Raw genomic sequence first — 18,759 nt, 5'->3', positions numbered from 1 at the left:
TCACACGCCTGGTCTCACACCACTCCCCACACTCTTCCAAAATAGGAATTTTTTTTTGGTAGAGCCAGTATAGCAGTGTATTTTCCTCTTCTTCCTGCTTTAAGAAAGAGCCTTTTAGGGAAGAAGAAGGTGCTTGAGGTGCTCAGGTGACACATCCACTCCCCTGCATGGAACATTGTGATGTAGGTTTATGCACAGAGAGAACTTCCAGCACTGGCAGGATTCCCCCAGCACATCATTGCACAAGGGGATACATCTCCTCCAGAGCTCCAGCTGCCAAGTTTCACTGGGAGGCCACTAATACGTATTTGCCCTCCAGAAGGTACTCAGTGATGGCTGTGGGAGTGGCAGCTGCTGCCTGCCAGGTGACAGGGGAGCAGAAAGGGTAAATTCAGGAGTCATCTTTCACCACAAACCCTTGAGAACAGACCCTGTGGTGAAGTTCTGGGGAAGGGAGGGAGCTCAGACCCTTTGGTGAAGTTCTGGGGGAGGAAAGGAACTCAGACCCTTTGGTGAAGTTCTGGGGGACGAAGGGAGCTCATCCAGTGTGCTGCCTTTTGGCTACAGTGGGCTGTGCAGCCCCACTGCTCTCCCCAGTGGGTCCAGAAGAGGACAACCATCTGCTTCTGGACTCCAAGTTCTCCTGCCACTCCAGAAGTGCTGTTTTTCTCACTAACACGAAGACACACCATACTGATGTTGGAAGCTGTTCAACATAACTGGTGATGACATCCACGGTGATGAACAAGTTCCTGGGCATGCCACATCTGTCCCAGTGATTTTTGGGATGGGTTTAACTGCTGGCACTTCTAGCTTCTGCCTAAATATCTATTTAGCAGGACACAGCCAGCTTCACTGTCAACTTGGGAGTGTAAGACATGCTGAACCACTTCAGCATCCCCATGCTAGAAACCTCCATGGGCAGAGGGCCACAGCAGCCTCAGGAGATCCCAGAGCCAACAGAGCATCAGCAAACCTTGGCAAGCCTTCAAGGAGCTGCAAAGGTGGCTCAATCTCCTGCCTCTGCCTGGGCTGGTGCTGCAAATCAAGGATTTTCAGGAACATCCCCTCTCCTTACAAAAAAAATTTAAAAATTAAAGAGAGAGAGAGAGAGCAAAGGGGGAGAAGTTCAAAAGAGTACCTAACTGAAAGAGAAAACCAGTTAACTTAAATAGCCTGCTTCACCAGAGAAAACACACCATGCTCTGTGAGCCAGGGCTTTAGACAGCAAAGCTGAGGGGCCACCCACGAGCCTGTTTTGGACTGACATCAGTGACCATTTACCATGCGCAACATGTTCCCCTCCTCCAGTTCTGTCCACAATCTCTTTTAAATGTAAGGATTTTAATGAAATTATGAACAGATAGAAAGACTCTCACCTGTGCTTTTTGACACAAATTGAGGGTTTATGCACTTTTTGCTTTCTCCCTCAGTGCCAACCAATGGCAATGTATATCCCATCAATGTAAACGGCTATGGAAAGAAAGATGTGACAACTGAGGAGCAAGCATTTGACCCTAATTCCTCAGTTTATCAGTAAGAAAAAACAGGTCCATATTTGCTAGCTTTCGCCCTTAAAAGCTTCCTGAGCTGCTCTGTCAGCAAGCCTGTCATCTGGAAGAAAGCAAGACATTAGTCAGGCTCATGCTTATTTAATAAAAACCTTGCATATGCAGGAGGGACTGAAAGTTGGTCTTTATTTAAAAAAATCGCCTGCAAACTTGAGTACAATTTTGCAGTGCAAAACAGGTCTGAGGACTTGCCCCATTTACCCTGTGCTCCACCAGTGCTCAGCTTAGCAATTAACCAGCTAATTATTCACAGCTTAGATCAGGGAGCCAAGCAGCCACCACAGAAGTCCACAAGGATGCCCAGATCACCGCGCAAAGGACATTTCATGTCCTGCTATTTCATAAGGAAATCGGGAGCTTCAACTGATGTCAGCTCCAGGAAATGAGCCCCAGGCAGATGATGCCGGAAGCAGGAGGCTTTATATTTAGTACTGAGTCACCCACTTTATTAAATACAAAATACAAAAAAGGTGGGTGTGGAGAGGGGATAAGTGGGAAAAAAGTGAACAAGTTATTCTCTGGAGATCACGGGCCATGGGGAGTCTGGCAGTGAATGAGTTTTTTGTAAAGGGAGAAAGAAATTAAGAGATTACCTGGAAACCCCTTCTGCACACCCACTGGAAAAGCAGTTGCCAGATGAGCTGCATTCCCAGGGCAGAAGCCAGCACTGAAACCACTGCAGGAGCCTGCAGTGCCTTTGGGATCTCTCCAGCCAGTCCTGCAGGCCTGAGCAGAGCATCACCAGTTCTGAGGCACTTTCCCATCCTGTCTGCTACATCTATGAGCCAAATGACAAGCCACCGGAAGGAACTTGGAGCAGAGAATATTTTTAGGCCAGTTTTGCATCTCCACCTAACAAATCACAAAGGGCACCTTGCAACAATCACAAAGAAAGCACTTTGGGTGATTACAACAGCATCAGATGAATGGCTAATGGCTGTTACTGAGGCATGAGAAGAGAAACTGCCCTGGCACACTAAAACTGCACCCAGGCAGGGCTGACATCAACCAAAGGCCATCCTGTCCCTTTCCTTCTCCTCAGCATTTCAGTCTTCCCACCCTGGCTGGCTGTGGACACCAGCACAGGGAAGATGAGGCAGTGGGCAGAGGGCCCTCTGTTAGCACAGCATCCCAGTTAAAGCCAGCTCAGGCACCCACAGACCAGGCCACTGGAGAAAGAGTGGCACTGCCTCTGGTTGGAGGGTCTTGGAGACACAAATTTACTTTTTCATCTTTCATCTCAGCTGCCAGCTCTGCCCATCACCCAAGTCTGTCCTTGACATGACTTAGGCAATCCTCTGCTCTCCAGGAGAATGTGCTCTAGATAACTATCCACCCTCAGTCACTACTCAAGGAAATATAATTTTACACTAGAGCTGCACTACTGCAGAACACAAGTGACTGTTTACAGAATATTTCTGAAGAGGAAAACCATTCTGATCCATTTTTAGCAACATTCAATTTAGACACATCTACAAATGAGATGTATACAGCATTCATGTGGACTGCATCCTCACGGAATGTATTAATATGGGAAAGCTGCCATTTAATAGGAATGTAGTTCTTTGAACTAAGGTCTTTTAACACACACTAAAGAAAGCTTTAAGAAGCACCAAAAAAACAATCCTAATGCAAATGGTGGCACAATGCAAATTACAGGAGTACAGATTTGTTTAGAAGAGGGTCATATTTTCATACAAGTCTGTCACAGGCCTTTTAACTTTCTATCAACAATAAATACTCTGCAGCCTGAGCAGGAGCAACATCTTTGCAAAGTTTTCAGCTACTTGAGCCAGATTTTGCCCCTGAGAAGATTAACTTTCTAAATACTAAAACATAAATGCTGCTACCAAAGCCAAGCACTACACCTCATTTCATCTTAAAAAAAGTCAACTGGAAACAAAGCTCTCTCTAAAGCCAAACACCAACAGGGACTTGCCTATAGGAGCACCCTATTAGATTGCTAATAAAATAGGTGTAATCTTCAAAATAAAACCACAACAGTTAAAAAGATGTGGTTTGAAACATAGATCCATGGGCTGTAGCAAGGCTGGCAATTGTGCAGAACCAGAGGTCAGGAAGTGCTTAATACCTTCCACCTTTATGCAAGAAGACATTTCACCTCTGCAGTCACAGCCAGCTCTGGCCACCACTGCTGGCCACTGCACAGACCAGTTTGCTGCACCACTCCTGGCCAGTGGGAGGCTGTGGGAGATTGCCACTGGGTGGCTCCTCAGTCCCACACAACCCATCAACATCTGCAGGTGAGCTCCCACTGTCAGAGAGGTTCCAGGCAGTGCCCAGCCTGGGCAGCAGCACACACACCCAGCCCAGGCAGGCAGGATCTCCAGGGAGGGATTGTATCTCATCAGGACATCACCCTGCCAGGAGCACTGGCTCATCATATTGTACAAATTCATCTGTGTTGAACTAGTCCAAACTCTCATCTCAAGGGGCATTGAAGCTTTTTCTGGTATTTAGCTCATGCACTTGTTGGCTTCCCTCCAACTGCTCTTTTTATCTCAGACCCCCACAGAAAGTCTCCTGTAGGATGGACCCACTGAACAGGGTAACTCCAGGGGCTCCCACAACTACTGCACTCTTTTCAAATATGTAGAAAGGTGGGGTAGAGCTGGATTACCGCTCACACACACACTGTAAATTGTCACCCATAGCCTTCAGGTCCCTAGAGCACAATCTTCACCACACAGCTCATTACACTGTTAATTAGGAAGCCATCTCCCATTTTCCAGATCATAAAAAACAGCTACTAGTAGCAGACTGATCTCTGTGCTGTGAAGCCAGTCTTTGCTTTGACAGCAGATTTCTTCTATTCTCTAGTCTGTTGTTGCTGTCGACTTTAATGCTTAGTATGAAACATTTAATGCTTAGTATTAAAATATTTTAGTATTAGTATTAAAGAAACTCTCATCCTAGAAGTTAGCAAAACAAAACCAAAAACCAGACATCTACAGATCCTAAATAAAGCCAAACAAGGCATGGTATTTGGTAGAAGGCATGAAGCAAATTTGGAGCTTAGGCAGAAGAGGCAGATGTATGGCTGGGAGCAATGACACCACAAGGTTCAACATGGATCACACCAGAGAGGTCCAAATGCTGAGCAAGAAGATCAGCTGTGAGTGCTACACATGAAAGGGCAATGCACCAAAGAAAGTGCAATGCCCTGCTTTGTGCCAGGGTGATATCAGACCCATGCACAGAGCTTTAATTGCTGAAGTGAATCATTGACTGGTCCTGGTTGTAAAGGCTCTTGCATAACAGAGTTTCAAGGACTCTGCAGGGCAGAATCTTACTCCATTTCATGCCTTTCAAAACTCTTTTTATACAGACCTTCAGAACACAGGGAGCAAAGGGATCAACTAAAACCACCCTATATAACCCTGAAAAAGTTATACTACTTAGAGAAAGGGAAGGAAGGAATAAAAGTTGTTGCCACTAGTGATGGATCTAACTAATGTAGGCTGGACACTGCCATTACCATCCATCCAGCACAGCTACAGCAACTTCTGGGAGCTTCTCAGCCGGGCAGAAGCAACGTCAATTTTTCAAGTTTTCAGCAAGAAGTCTGACTATGCTGCCTTTGCTTGAGCATTTGGTTTATATAATGCAGTGGCAAGAGCCCAGCTGGAAATCAGATACACGAGAACATTGCAAAGGGGTGGGCAAAAGAAGGGCAGGAGCAGGATTGCACAGGAACCTCCCATCCATGTCCCCAAGGAAAGCTTAGTCCCAGCCTCAGCCAAAAACAGTGCAGAAAGGAACAGGCTAAAGTTTAGGTCAGACATTAAGGCTGCTTATTCAAAGTATTTTCAGTCTTCAGAAGGCCTGGTTTCCCCTCCCTCTGTATGAAAAGGTGAAATTTGCCTAAGTGAGGATTCAGAAACTTGCTTGTTATTACCAGGAGCACTGAGAAACATGAATGTTTTTGTAAATGTATTTCCATTTGTTCTCTACTGACCTTCAGAATGTTGCTATCTTAGAAACAGTTCTTAAAAGCAAGGGCCAACTTTCTCCCTGAATGCCTGCCCAACACCAATCACAACAGGGTAACTTTATACACACCCACAACACCCTATGTATTCCCTAAAATAAAACTCCTCACAATCCATTCCTGGAGGCAAAACATTTTGTGCAAAATTTAGGAAAAAACAGCTTAATTGCAATATTGTTTTAGAACTCACTTCCTTTATTTCTGTAACCAGCTGGAGACAAGCACCTTGTTGTGCACTGGGTCAAGGAAATGTTTAACTACAGGATTTATAGCACAATATAGATGTGTATATATCACCACAGCACTGCAGCTGCTCAACAGTTATAACAGAAGGCAAACACTGGTTCAGCCCAAGGAAAACAGGGATGGGCTGCAATATCAGCCTGCTCACTAAGGCTCCAAGGCAGGAGAGCATCCAAGCCAGTCCCTGGGACAAGACTCAGCATCCTGGAATCTCAAAACCACAGCCCTGTTCCAAACCCAAACAAAACTCCACAAACCCCTCCTGGCTGATTAGCAGGAAGGAGCACAAGGTTGCAATGGCAGCACAAATAAGGAGCCAGGATTAATGATTTTTCAGACCCAGCTGAAGCACTGCCTCACAAAATATGAATGCCAATTACAGGGATGGGTAGCTTGAATTCAAGTTTCCACTTGGTTGGTGCTGCACTGGACAGACTGAGAGCTTTGGTGCTTGCCCAGCAGTTTCATCTGCACCAAGATCTTCCATGAAAACAGAGACGGTGAAACCCACAGGACCTCCTCCAGCTCCTGACCTTCCCAGCAGGGCAGAGTCAAAGGCAACAAGTTCAGTCCTACTGCTTGTGAAAGTAGAGCAAGACATTTTCTACCTTGTAGTACAGAAGGGAGGGGAAGAGGCAGATCAGCACCTCCCCTTCCCTGTTATTTTGAGCAGAATCCATGGAGCAGAGGTCCTGGTGCCTGGGCTTCTGCTGCCAGGGCTGGGACAGCACCACATGCACCAGCAACATCACTGAGGCACAGATCCATACAAGCATCAAAAACCCCAAATCTGATAAAAAAAGGGAACTTTGAGGGAATGAGCACATAGAAAAAAGGATTTCAGCTATAGTTTTCAGATAACACAACAGGCAAGGAAGAACATTGAAATGGCACACAGGTGACTGTGAAAATTCATTTCAGGAACAACCCACTGCACATCACCTTCCATCTAACCCAGACAGGATACAAGCTTCTTTTATCCAAGGTCTTCAATCTGAATTTCAAACATCTTGTGTGTTCAGCTCTGGAGAGCCCCTAATTTAATCACTAATATACTGGAAAAAATAATCCACACAGATATAATGCAGAATCACATGCCTTCCTATTTGCTTTCAAGTATAGAAATGCTTTTCATATGTCAACTATCAGGGAAAAAAAGATAAAACAAAGGGGATTTTTCTATAGCTTCCTTTCCCACCACCTCAAAGAGACAACAATTTCAGGAGCAATCCAAGAGGATGTCCCCAGACCTCTGCAATCAATTATTTCTGTTTTCCCCCTATCAAGACAGTCTCCCCATCATTTGGGCACAAGAGAAGCAGCTCTAGCACACAAAACTCCAGCAGAAGCACAAAACTAACAGGACATAGGCCAGAGGCAAGATTACCCACAGCATCTGAGCCACAGCCTCATTCTGCAGCTGGTATGGCAAACACTGATAGAAGCCAGCAGCATTTCTGATGTTACTCAGCCTGTCTCATCTACCAGATAATCAGATCTTCTTTATGCTTTTCCCCAAGTTGGTGTTTTGCAGGTTTTTCCTTGTCTTGACCTGACCCTGCAGTGGGCAGCAACTCACTTTGCCTTGTGTAAGTTCCTGTATTTATACAATTTTTTTTAAAAGCCTGGCCAGCATATTTTCAGGAAAAAATTTGGTTTCCTCTAGCAAGAAAAAAAAGAAAAAAAAATCTGCAGTAAAGACCTAACTGTAGGAGTCAGTTTTTCCACTTTAAAAATTTGAGATACAAATAAATAGCCCCTTGACTCTCAAAGTAAAAGGCATGTAACTGAGCTAGACAAAGGCTGAAAGCTCATCCCTAGGCTTTGGGAGAAATAAAATCCTTCTAGTGTCCTTCCACAGAGTTTCACGACTGTTTACAAAGATTTTATGAGACAATACAATATTTCACATTTTTAAGTTTTTTTTACAGTCTACTCTGGAGTGGAATTACCAGAAACAGAACAGGCCAAGGCAGAGTCTACAAAAACTGAAGAGAAGGCAGCATTTTCTCTGATTACAGAGAGACCTTTGATCACCAAGGTCACATAAAGCCGGCACACAGAGGACGCCAGTCGCTAACAGCCATGGAACAGGCACTGGGCAGAGCCTCCCTGCCCTCCTCCCATCCCTCCCCTGCTCATTTATTCCCAGCCCTGCCCTAAACAGCCATAAAGCTGGGTCTGAGCTGCGGGAATTGCCAGGCAGCACTGCCTGCTTCCAGATCCCGGCTCAGCTGCATCCTGCCTTTCCCCACGGAGCAGCCCTGGGCCTGCCAGCAGCATTGCCTGGCACCCTGCAAAAGCACTCACTGCCCACCAGGCATGGCCAAGGACAGTGGGAAACACATGGAACAACACAAGGAGTCAACACTCGATGTTCATGAGGCAGAGGACAGATGCCCAGGGCAAGGAGACGCTCAGATCTTCCCTCTGCTGTGCCATGGCCAAGCACCCAGACCTGCCTAAGCTTGGGTTTGAGGCCTGGCTTTGCCAAGAGGCAGTGGGGAATGAGATCACCACACCAGATACTGCTCAGCTTCTTGCCCTCAATGCTTTTTCTTTTTTACACAAAGAGGGAGGCGCGTGCAGCTCAGGTCTGGGCAGACAGGACTGAGCTGGAGGCTGTGGGCAGTGTCCTGGCCACTGGACATCCCTGCAGCACCTGAGCTGAGACATTCCTGAAGGGGCAGACTAATGCATAGGCTGTGGGCAAGAGTTTTCAATTGTTTCAGGTCCTTCAAGAAGCACAGCTAAACTCTGATCAACACGTATGATAACTACATGGCTGGCAGTGAGACATCTGGCTCTACACCTTTCCAACACTGGTCACCTTAGCATTTCTGCATTAATTAGCAGCAAACAGATTTTCTGAGGTATTTTATAGCTGAAGGGCTTCCTGTGGCTGCCAATACCCCAGAAACCAAGACATAAATGTGTTGTGTACAGACTAATGAAAAGGAAGACTATTTTTAATCCAAGCCTACGTAGGGTGGGGCTCAGTCTCCAACCAGGCCAAAAAGCCACTATAATCCACAAGACCAGTGCCTGGCAATCTTTGCTTGCAGGCTGATGTCTGTTCTATTTTGGGGATGGGAGGAATTTAGAATAAAAAGATATATAAATTAAAAACAAAGGAGGCTATGAAAAGTGAATAGAGGGAAGGGCTAGACTTATCCTGTGTATTTTGGTCTAAAGAACAAGGCTCTAAAAGAACACAAATCAGAATTACTCTATTTTCCATTTCCCACAGCAGTTTATAATTTATAACAAGGGCTGAGGAGAGTACAGCCCCAGTATATTTTTTACAGGAGGAAAAGCCAATCCATGGCTCCTTGCACAGCACTGAGACCCTTGGGAAGACAAGGCAGGAAAACAATCACCAGCCACAGACATCCCACAGGATCCCATACAGGGTTTCCTATCTCAGACACCAGGACAACAGCTGCTGGGACACCTCACTGTTCTGTGCAGTTGGGACTGCAAAAAAGGCAAAGCAGAGGATTGGAATCTGGCAAGTTTTGCTTATTTAGGGCTTCTGGCCACCAGGCAACCAACCCACTAAAAGCAGAGATTTTTTGTACTCTCAGCACCTAAACTTCAGACATAACATCCCACTAGGTTTTATTTGCTACAGACCCTGTCTTAGTTTGGCATTCAAGCCAATTCAACACAGCCATGTACTTTGCCACATCAGCCCCACACTCCTTGTAGTGCACAGGTCATTTGTCTAAAAGCAGATACAGACAGCCTCTCTCACTGTCTTCAGGTGCCCCTTTAGCACCCAGCCATAAACTGTGAAACTCTTGCACAGGCATCAGCATCTCTTCACCTGGCCAGGCCTGGATCATTAACCCAAGCACAAAAGTCTGCAATTAATTCTCTTGGCAGAATTATTGGCAGAATTCCCCCTGCAGGAAGGGCAGGACAAAGAGATGAACACGGGGATAAGTGGAGGACCAACAATGATGAACCTCAAGCACTGCTATCATCACTTTGGTCACAGACTTCTTTAGGAAAAAAGCCAACATCTAAGCAACATTGTGAAGTTTAACCCCCAACATTATAAGCATAGCAGCAAAACTGGATGTTGAACACCTCAACACATGATTATGGACAACTTCCCTTCATCCTTCCTTGTTCTACACATAAGGAACCTCATCAACTCCCTCCTCTCTCGCGGACAGCACTAAGGTCAGTATGTGATGAGGAAACAGTGAATGAGACAGTTAAGTCTATTGTCAACTTTAAAAAGAAAAAACAAAAAAGCTTACTTAAAACACCAGTAATTAGGCCTCCTGCAGGGACACTACACTTTATCTTCTCTTGAAGATCACAGTAATATTCTCTCTTCCCAGCTATTCAGTGGGGACTCCCAGCAGCATCTGTGAGCTGTCACTCTTTTTACAGGAACAAAAAACCTACTGAAGCGGCAGGAAAAACAGCTGTAAGCATTTCAGAGAAGGAAATGAGACAAGGAGACTGGTTAGAAGCATATGGCCCATATGGATTGACATGAGCAATCTGCAGCAGCCCTAACCAGAGCTCACCATTTCAGACAGTGATCCTGCTACCCACATCCTCAGACACATGTCAAATCAATCATTATTTTATTTCCTCCATACTAACTCCCAAATGTTACTGGTGCACAGGCCACCACAGCACATGGGGACAGCCTGGATGCTGCAGAAGGAGTCAGTTTGCCCCCAAGGATGTGCACATTGTCCAGCAGCACAGGGGACACAAGGATGGGACCTAAGGCAAGCAGCCCACTGGCCAAGGATGCTGTGGTCACCCTCATCGCCCAGCTGCTGAAAGGTAGAGACAAACTAACAGGAATCAGCTGGCAAAACAAACAAAAGGGAAGGAATGACTCTGGGTAGCTCCATCTCTGCTGATAGCAGCTCTCCTGAGGGCATGGAAGCCCTCTTTTCATCATGATTCCATTCACAAACCCAGTGCAAAACTAGCTTTAAGTAGCCCAGGCATGAACCCACAAACCCAGACAGGAAACCCTGGCTGTTAGAGGAGCACACATGATATAATTCTTCAAGCAGGCCAGACAGGACTTGATTATTGTCCTTGGCATTTCTAATCTATTACCAAAAAAAGCCAACAGATCTTAGATTCCCAGCAGGCCAGTGGATGCCACAGTAGCTGAGTGGACTGGCTGGCCACCACACCTCAGCACCCTGCCCAAGGAAGTCCACACCCCGGATGGGAACAGAACTGCAGAGCAGCCAAGCAAACAGTCCTGGAGACAGGGCAGCTGCTGGCCAGCACTGATGTCAGTGTGGTCAGCACTGATGTCACATGTGCCCACCCCAAGGGCTCTGTCATCTCCAAATCAAAGTGTGGCACTAGCAGAGTACAGATGTGCACATCTTCTCCTCCCACCCCATTCTGCAGGCCTATCAGGTGGGGACTTCTGTGTTCAGCTCCACCAATTAACCACATCTGCTTGTTTAGCTGGTACAGTTGTTCTTTACATGGCTGGCAAGGTCTCACAGGAACACACCAAACACCTGAAATCCCAAACACAGTGCCTGCTGCCCTGACTGGGCTCTGCAGCCACAGACACATAAGTCCCATCTTTTGGCTACAAACAAATCATCTCTTCAATCAACAGTTAAAAGGGTGAGCCTCCATCACCCTCCCTGGGCAGGATGTCCCCATGTCACAGCACAGCCACCCCAGGGGTGCCATCTGCCCGTGGAGATGGTCTGGATGGCCTGCAGCACAGGGAGATGAGGAAGGAGGATTTCTGACAGCCAGGACCCCCTGTCCCCATGCTGATGGCACAGCCTGGCAATGCCACTCAGGTAAAGAAGAGGAAATCTACACCTTCAGCCCTGCACTTGGGGAAGTATTTGCACAAACCAGAAGACTTTTCCCAGAGCATTCTGCAGGGCTCCAAGAGGATCTCACAACACATGGAAAGGTGCTATCCAAGCCTCCCCTTCAGAGACACTTGGAAGGATATCCAGGGCAGGAAACACTGGCAAGGACAGGACAGGCTTGACCCATCACCTACAACTTCAGCACTGAAGAGCACAAAGTAGGCAGCTGCTAAGGCTGAATCTGAAATAATGCTGCTGTGTCCAAACACCACCAACCCATTCTTACTCCCTGCACACTGGAGATGCCCATTTTTAATTCAATAAATTCCAGAGAGACAGCACACCCACAGACACACCCCAACCCCTGTGCACAGAGCAGGGGACATAACAGTGGCTATTCCTGAGCAGCAGTCACACAGTTAAAAGTGATTACAGCAGCCCAGTCCCTGTCAGCTGAGCTGCTGCTGCTCTGGGGACCTCCAGGCTGCTCCCTGAGCATCATCAGCCACAGCACCCAGGGCCCAGATGTTGGACCATCACACAACTGCCTTCAGCTTTCACACTTCCCACCTACTCACCCACCAGCAGCAAGAGCAGCAGGCACCTCTGGGGTAGAAAAGAGTGCAAATGGTGCAAGCAGGGACAGCTGATTCTGCACAGGAGTCTGAGCAGCTCTCTGGGATGGTCACAGGGTAATCAGTCCTTTCATGCCCTCCCCTGCCAGCAGTGGAGGGCAGAGCTCTGCCAAGACATCACCCACCACAAACACAACCACTGCTGCTTGTGCAATAATGTAATTCCCAAAGTGCCAACAGGAATGTGCGTGCAACAATGTCAACAGATGCCTATCAAGGGGCTTGGGGGCCAGGGATAGGTGATGTTGTGACATTTGTTACAGTAACCCAACAAATTAATTCAAGGTTTAATTCAACCTTGCATCGCCCTCATTACAAGAGCTGGTCTCAGTTTTGCAACATGCTTGGAAAAAAAAAAAAAAGGTATTCAGGAATGTTTTGCTTTGTGTATGCATTAAGGCTATTTAGTAAACTTTTAAAATTTAATATCCACCTTTCACCCATCTGCTGGTAGGGGTTTCTGGATTCATGTTTGGCTTTTTTGATATAATTAGCAATTTTAATTACGTCATGAGCTCAATGTCCAAAAAGATACACAGATCACTAAATGCACAGTAGTATTTAGTCCAAAAAGTGCTGACCATCCAAATACCAGCAATTGCTTGATAAATATTAACATAAAATGTTGTGGCTATTCCCAATTTGACAAGTTAAAAATTAATATCTTATTGCAGCAGGCAGGTTGATAGCTTGTCAGTCACATGTTTAAACAGCTGGCCTGAAGAGATGAGAATCTGCTTTTTTCATGCTGAACTACTGCTCTAATATAGGTGGAAGCAGAGCAATATTCAAAGCCTAAACAAAACACCAACTTTAAACCATGTTTCTTTTGCTGCTTAGCGCTACTTGGCGGTACACAGATAAAAACCAAGTAGCAGCAGGATAAATTCCACCTGTCCAAGCCTCTGCAAACTGCACAGCAACACTGTAGCAGCTGGCAGCTCCCTCCTTCCTTTCACTCTCTGTGATCAGAAGCACCTCCATGTCCCTGCACAGGGTTAAACTGCCTCCCCCAACGAGGCAGGTCAAGAGCTGCCCTTGTGAGCACCATCAGGAGAGCCAGGACTGCTTAGATGGATCTGTACAAATCCTGTGCTGGAATAATGCAGGCAGGCTTGATGCTGCTTTTCCATCACCTCCCTGCCACAGGCAATTCAAGAAAATCAGGCCTGTATCTAAAAAGGGACAAATGTCCTCAGAGAATTCCAATCCACAGCTCTCAGTTTTATGAAGCACAGAGATGCAAAACATTGTAGCTTAAAAAAACAAACAAACCCCAAACACAAACAAGGAATACCCTGTACTGATATAAAGCAGAACTTGGTCTTTGGCTCTGCTGAAAACACAGCCCCTTTGTGTTTCACCACCTATTATTTAAAGCTGTGTAAAATAAGATTACCAAGAACATTATCTGTGTGTTGGGACGAGTCACCAAATAAATTAGCACTACTTAAAATATCACCACCAAGACAACCTCAGGTGTGAAATGAGCTGCTGATCACATCATCTACTTAGATAAGGAAGCAGGTTACAGTATCTATGATGGGCACACCCTCCCTAAACACACTGCCAATCATGTAAAAGAAAAGTATTTATCTTCTCCCAATGCACTATATGTTATCAATAATGGAACTGCCATGCTGAAGCTCCAAGTGGAGCACTTGCAGTTTTACCACACAAAAAGTGCAGATAAAGTGGCTCACAAGGCACACAGACCACTCAGATCACCAGCAGCTGCTTAAGCACAGCTACTGATTTAACTGTCCCCAGCATCCCTTCCAGTCAGTCACTGAGCAGTGCTCTCCTTTGCTTTCCTAGAGTCAGAAATGTTGTGTTTCCGTTTCTCCAAAGCCACCGAAGTCACTGCACTAGAAAGCCAAGTAAACACAGGAAAGAGTTACTGGAGTTACTAGAAGATCCCGCATGAGTGGATTCAGCACAAACTCATTTAACCAGACTGCAATTCCTTCACTCACCATCTTAATCTCACAACAATTGAAACCCGGAGCAGAGGAGTCAGCAAGGGAGCCCCAGGGGAAGGGCTTCCTCTGCGTTTATCCAAATACCTAATGAAGTCACCAGTCCCCAGAGCCCTGTCCACTGTAAAGCTCATCTAGCCAAAAGTGGTAAATAGGTTTCTGGAGTTAGGGGCGTTCTTAACCTGGGGAGACGTTTGCGTATTTTACAGGAGGGGAAACTTCATGAGATTAACTTTGATAAGAGAACAAAGACCCTGATGAAACACAATTCTTTACATCTAGCACTGAATAACTGAGTTTAATAATCACATTATGATCTCTTAGCTCAGACAAAGAATGAGTAATTCATCTTTCACAAGCAGAAAATTCCTTCAAAGGAGCTTGGTTACAACCAAGCAGCATCCTCAAATTGTTAAACTGTTGGCAAGATTAACAGGCTATGATAACAATAACGTTTGGAAAAGGTTTTCATTTAACAAATTATTTTATTAATTTCTTTTTTTAAGAGTTATTTAGAAGCAAACAAACAGATCTGGAATTTTAAGTCTCCGTGTGTGCACACACTCCACATAAAGCCATCAAACACCCCCAGGGCAGAATCAGCTGCAGAATATTGCACCCAGGGGACTGGCCTTGTGTCCACTAATCCCCCTGAATCACTGCTCTCCACTCACAAACTACCAGCAGCTCCTCTTTGCACAAGATTTCTTTTCAAAACAGATCGAATTTCTATACATCATTATGCACAGCACTAGCACATGCTGATCTCGGTAACTATTCCCTCTTTATATCCAGGTTCCAGCTGTTGTCTTTAAAGTTACTCTGAGCGAGGCTCCCAGCATTAAGGAGTTTTGCTTCTCAGGTTACCAGGCTCACTGGAGAAGTCACAAGTGCTACTGGCTGAACAATGGCTCCAAGCTGTCATGCAAAAGCAATTTACTTGAGATATCTATTATCTTTTATAGTCGCTTCTACAGATTGACCAAAAACAGGAAGCCCAGCTCTCACATTCCACTGGAATTGTGTAACAGCAACAACAACCTCAAAGGCTGATTCAATGGCATTTGCTCAGATCTATACCAGCAGCTCTCCTAAGAAATCAGCGAGTCCAAGGGGTGCCCTGCTTGAAGGCACGGATGCCCTCACAGAGCAGGCACATGCAGCCTGTCCCAAGGAAGCATTAACTGGAGCTCGGTTCCCATGTACGTTTCACCACTGTTTCTACTCAGAAACTTACAACTGGAGCACAGTCACGCCTGCAGAGCTGTTACCTCTGTGAGCACTGGGACTTGATGTTACCCATTACACTATTTCCAGACAGCATCAGGGTGCCCCAGCAAAGGAAAGTTTGAAGCTTTAAGTCCTGAAAAATCCCCTGCTCTTCCTTTTCCCTTCCCAGGCTCCCAACAAGAAGCCATTGTTAGGGGGAGTAGGGTGACACTTCCTCTCCCAGTACAAATTAGAGATGTATAAAAATAAACCCACACAGCTGTCCCACGACTTCTCATCTAACTGAAGCGGGGTGAAATAAAGTGAAGTCGTTCCCATTTCCTCACGCTCTCTGCTTTGGGAATACTACCCTGCACAAAAGATAAAAGTGCAATACAAACCGAACCCCTTTTCAGTGCCGCTCTGCGGGAGCCCACAGCGGGAAGCGGCACCTCCCCTCCCCTCGGCCGGGTTCTGCTCCCACCAACTCGCACAAAGCCCGAGTCTGCCGCACCGGGGCTCCATCCCAGCGCATCCCCCGGGCCGGCCCGCCCCGGCTCAGCCCGGGGCTGAACTTTTCCATGGGGATGAATCAGACAAGTGCCGCCTTCTCATCGCCGCGGGGAGCTGGGAGCGGCGGCAGCAGCGCGCCCGGCGGACACGTCCCCGCGTCCCGCGGCACCGAGCGCTCCGGGCTCCGCGCCCGCCTCACGGCCCCGGCAGCCCCGGGACACGCCTGCTCGGCAGCGAGAGCAGGGCCGGGCCCCGCGGAGCCGCCGGGGCCGGTCGGTGTCCCCCGCTCCCCGCCGCCGCGGGCGGGATGCTGCTCTGCGCGGGCTGGCGCCCGTCCAGCGACGGGGCGAGCGCCGCAAGTTTGCCCGAGTTGGAGGCGCGCTGGAGCAGCCCCGGAGCACTCACCGTCCGTGCCGTGCCGTGCCGCTCCGAGCCGTCCCGCCGCCGCCGCCCCGCCCGCTGCCCGCGCTCGGCGCGCCCCGGCCCCGCCGCCCCGGCCCCATTGGGCCGCCCGGCCGCACATCACGGGCCCCGCGCTGCCAGTGGGCGGCCGCGGAGTCACTCAGGCTCCGCCGAGGGCACGCCCCGTCCTCGTCCTGCCGCCGTAGGGCAGCTCTGCCGCGTCTGCCCCTCGCCGTTCCTTGCCTTCATCCCCCTTGCATGCATCCATCCTCACCCCCTGCCTGTGTCCCCAGCCCCGCGCACGCCTCACCTCCTCTCATTCTTCTCCTGTGCGCAACTCTCCCCCAAGCAGTCCTTTCTTCCCTACAGGCATCCCCTCCTCCCGTGCTGTCCCTCCTCCCTGTGTCCTGTCTCCCTTGCACACGCAGCCCCGGCTGCCTCAGCCCTGCCACGCAGACAGAGCAGTTCTGCGCTTCTCCTGCAAATTCCCCTTGTCCCCCCAGGGATAACCCTGCGGGCTGATGCTGAGGATGTCCAGGGAAGGCTGGCGCTGGTGGGCACATCGGGCACGGAGCTTGGCACAGAGCAGAGCCAGGGCTCAGTGAAGTGCAGGTGCCCGTCCCTTGCACCCTGCTATTCTGTGCTCCTGGACCTGACAGCGTTGCCATGGCCTTTCCCCACGCAGCTTCCAGCTGTCCGATTTGGGATAGCTGACCTCATAACTGTCCTAATTTCTACATTTGCTACACAGATATTCACACTGAACATTGCTAGAAGGGTTCAGGAAATCAAGGGCCTTGGGGACGCTTTTGCGTAAAAGTGGCGGAGAACAGAAGTTAATCCAAATAGGCCTTGAAAAGAGAAAGAAAAAGCAAACACCTGCTGTGGGAAGAGGGACGGGAGCAGGGAGAAGGAGATGGGGCCAGACCTGCACTTCGGACCTGGGCCAAAAAAAGGGGAAGTTGTTTCTCCAAATTGAAAACTTCACACTTTTGGCTGACACTGGCACATCCAGCATGACCAGGAGAAAACAGGAGTTAGGATATTAATGTCTTCTTCTGGTTTTAGGAGAAAAGCAAATATCCATTCAGGCACAAAAACCCTTTCCAGGCCAGAAGGATGAGGCATTCCAGTGCCTGGATGTGAGAACAGCACAAAGTAATAAATTCTATAACAACCAGGGACACTAATGGAAGATGTCAGTTCTTGTATAATGTAAAAGCACATCTCATATTTTGCTGTTTAACTATTTCCACCAGTGTCAGAAAAATTAAGCTTGCCGAAAGATGACAGTTACCTAACAGACTATTAATAGATAAGGCACACACCAGCATTAGATCATTCTTTCTCTTCTCTTTCAAACTTAAATAAATGTAGGACATATTTAACTGGAACTGCCCAGTGAAACTGATTGCAGTGAGTACTTAGTTCTCTGTGTTGGCAATGTTACAGGTGAACATTTCTGGATCTGTATTGCATAGTCCTATGTTATGAATTTTTATATGAATTATTTACAGAAAGGCTGTCAGTCTGATCATTATAACATAAGGCAAAACACATTTTATTGTCAAAACTGCCAGGAAAATTCATTTTGCAGTGTTTTTTCCAAAGCTGCAGAGTGACACGGTCTCATAAAGTTGTCCCACATGATGGAAGCTACATGGCTCACAGTGGGAGTTTCCTCATCACATTAGCAGGAGCAGCTTCCTGAGAAAAATCAGACTCTCTTCCCATCATTCTTTTATTCTTTTTATACAGTTGGATTTCTCATTGGATATCAGAAACTCTTACATATTCATCAGTTTGTTAGGCTGGGTCTTGGAGATAGGAGTGGTAATTTTAGACTGATTTAAAAGATTAGTTCAATTTTACGCTCTGTGGTGGTAGTCCTGTTTAGATTAGACCAGTGCTTCACACTGCATTACAAACACAACAGAGCTGGGAATATTTCTGATTCTGGATTTTAGCAAAAAAAGTTATACATTGGTTTTCTTCTTGTCCCCTTCTGCCAGTATGCCAACATAAAACAAGGGGAGACATGAAATCATCTTTGTGAATCTTGACTATTCAGAAAATGCAGATTACACATTTCCATGCCCTGCTTTTGTCCAAACCAGTAGTGTGAAACAAGCAACTCTTTGTTCTCTAAATGAGGGAGTAAAGTATTAAACATATTGAACATTTACCAGTTGCCTCTCTTAGGATTTCCCCATGTCTCCTTGCACAAAGAAAGCTGAGCTATAGTAGACACATCCATTCATTCAGCTACCACTGCTTAGTACCCTGATAAAGTCATCAAGCTTAGTTTAATATTTTTATTATGTACTCAATGTAAATACCATAATCTGAGTGAGATGT

The 18,759-nt window shown here is 47.0% G+C and overlaps 1 protein-coding gene across 1 annotated transcript in view; it reads right to left on the bottom strand.

Annotated features, from left to right (window-relative positions):
* PLS3 (plastin 3) overlaps window positions 1-16,424 on the bottom strand; it is a 49,796-nt gene extending 33,372 nt beyond the window's left edge. Inside the window, exon 1 of the mRNA XM_059482810.1 lies at window positions 16,405-16,424. The gene's annotated coding sequence lies outside the window, so the exon portion shown is untranslated. The remainder of the gene's footprint in view (window positions 1-16,404) is intronic.
* Window positions 16,425-18,759: the final 2,335 nt, after the last annotated feature.

Source organism: Ammospiza nelsoni, chromosome 15, assembly GCF_027579445.1.
Source record: "Ammospiza nelsoni isolate bAmmNel1 chromosome 15, bAmmNel1.pri, whole genome shotgun sequence".
In the NCBI taxonomy this organism is placed as follows: domain Eukaryota; kingdom Metazoa; phylum Chordata; class Aves; order Passeriformes; family Passerellidae; genus Ammospiza; species Ammospiza nelsoni.
The sequence above is the reverse complement of the archived record's forward strand: the minus strand, read 5'-3'. Positions and strand labels throughout refer to the sequence as shown.